Source organism: Mandrillus leucophaeus, unplaced genomic scaffold, assembly GCF_000951045.1.
Source record: "Mandrillus leucophaeus isolate KB7577 unplaced genomic scaffold, Mleu.le_1.0 Scaffold532, whole genome shotgun sequence".
NCBI classification, from domain to species: domain Eukaryota; kingdom Metazoa; phylum Chordata; class Mammalia; order Primates; family Cercopithecidae; genus Mandrillus; species Mandrillus leucophaeus.
The window spans coordinates 2,206,435-2,209,068 of record NW_012105720.1 but is presented as its reverse complement, the minus strand read 5'-3'; positions in this window follow the sequence as shown (position 1 = coordinate 2,209,068).

The following is a 2,634-nucleotide window of genomic DNA, read 5'->3' as shown; positions in this document are numbered from 1 at the left end:
CTTGTTAAAAACTCAGTAACTCACTCCCTTATTTTCTGTAATATGACTATCAAGATTATGTCTTCACACGTGTCCTTCACATGAACATCCTGGGAGTGCATCTTGTTTTCCTAATGTTTAAAAAACACGCTGCAAGCTAATTTTAAGCTGGGAGGGGTAGTGAAAAAGAGAGAATCATGGACTTCTCTGTGGCACCACCTGTCAGTTAAAAATTACACATGCCTTTTTAATCTCTAGTCTTTGAGACTAAAAGCACATTAATTTACTCATGCCTAATTCATTTTCAGAACTTTTTCATAGAGCTACTTATATTCAGTCTCAAGGCATTATATATATCAGGACATACACTCAGCTTTCAAATCGTATTTAGCAAATGATAAAATTTAAAACTCGTTATTAAATATTTTCATTTAAATGGATTTGGAGAAGTTGCAAACATATTATTGCAACATAGAGTGAAAGACCAACACAGTAATGACTATCAATGTCAACATTTTAGCAGTTTTTGATTATCAAAAGAACTGAGATCTTTTTTGTTGCTAAATTCCAGTCACTTCATTATGACTTTCTTTCATGTTATTCATATTATTTTCCAGATGGGCAGGAGCAGTTTAAATGACTACTGTTGTTTGAAGGACGCAGCAAACATTGTATGTGTTTTGGCAGGGGGCAGGGTAGGGCATGAGAAGGACAGGGAGGGAAGAGCTTTAGAGGTATTTTCAAGCTCGCGCTGTCTGGAAGTAGTGCATTTTAAATCAGTGTTAGTGTGATGTTCTGCGGCAGCCAAGCTTGGGAATTTTTTATATCTTTAAGCAGAGGCTGGTGGGTGGTGGTGGTGGTGGGAGGATTATGAGAAGACGGTGTTTAGAAATGCTGTAACTTGGAGAAGGAACTGCTTATTGTCACTCTGCTGAACATATACATGTCCAAAGTCAGTGCTGTGCCCTGGCTCATTTGTCATTCCAAAATACATTTTTTTTTCCTCCCTCGATCTAAACCATGTTCAGGCCTTGTTCAAGTCCTGCCTCCTCCAGAAACACCACTCTGACTTCTTAGCCTTTCATGCTTCCCCTTTTCTGAATCAGAGAAGGCTCCTAGAATATTATGGCTAAAGGGGCCTCCAGATTACCTCTCCAATCTGTCATTGTGCAGAAGGACAACTTGGCATCCATTTGCATGAGGTCTGTAGAACATGGTTCAGTACTGTCTTACACAGTTTAAGTGTTTTGTGTGGGTTAGGCTTATTTCCCCAGCTATATTTGGCACTCTTTTAGGAAAGGACTATGTCACACATTTCTTTTGTATATTTCATAAAAATAGCATATTGTAGGTACTCAGAAAATGCTTTTGGCTCTGGTAGCACTTCTCTGCACAATGTGGATAAGCACTGGTAGAGGCTTGTTTGTTGTGGTACAAACTAGAAACAAACCAAATGCCCATTCAAAGGGGAATAATTGAATATGTTATGGTATATCCATACAATGGAATAGTATTATATAGAGTTAAGAGAAATGATTTAATTCTGTAGCTATTGACCCAGGGGATGTCCTCAGTACATCATTATTCTTGCAAATTGTAAGAGAGGGAAATAAGTCAGGCCTGGTGGTATGCATAGACTACTTGGATTACAGATCCTTGGGTGGGAGGATCACTTGAGCCCAAGAATTTGAGACCAATCTGGGCAACGTAGCAAGACCCGCATCTCAAAAAAAGTGTGTGTGGGGAAATAGTAAAATCCCATTTTGTGATGATAAATAATGACAATCTCATATATCTGTATCTGTACCTACCAATCAGAACACGGGCTGTTCACATTTGTGGTAGGAAAGGTTATTAAGTTTTTTCTTTATCTGTTTTTGTATTGTTGCAACAGGAAACCTACTAAGATTAAAACCCAGCAAACATAAGAAAGGTAAAATGCATAGGGGTTTTGATGCATTAGGTGTTTCCCATAGTACTTCCTATTTTTCAAACTTCGTGTGATTAAAAAAGTAAGTTTTATCCCTGACTAAATTTCAGTGTGGAAATAAAGAAATAAAGACAGCATGTACTTGGCTTAGGTATACTTGTTTTGTTCTTTCAGCTCGTTACGTAAAGATACATTTTTTTTTTTTCTTCTCATGACAGGAAGATAAGCTTTCTTCTTACCAAAACCTAAACTGTGAAGGCAGCACCCAAACTAAAAGCCTCGAGGCTCTGGTTTCTGTGGTGGAGTGGGGAGAGAAGCAGCAGGTTGTACAGATGTAGGATGCTAACTGACTTCAGAACTTCCGGTCTCAGAGCTAACCAGGCTCGGTAAGCCGCTGGAGAGAAGGAGCATGCATAGGTGGAAGGGCAAAGAAACCCAGCGCTGCAGAACTTCCGGTGCTCCTCCGCCGATGTAGGGCTGGCGTTGGTCCCGAGCCCTGTATCTTGTGGAGGAAGTTCGTCAGAGTCTTAGGCAGCCACTCCTGAGGAGGCTAGCCCTTGTTATATTAAAGGTGGAGACAGTTTTACATTTTATTTTTATTTTTCGAGATGGAGTCTCGCTCTGCCGCCCAGGCTGGAGTGCAAGTAGCACGATCTCAGTTCACTGCAACCTCCACCTCCCGGGCTCAAGTGATTTGCCTGCTTCAGCCTCCCGAGTAGCTGGGA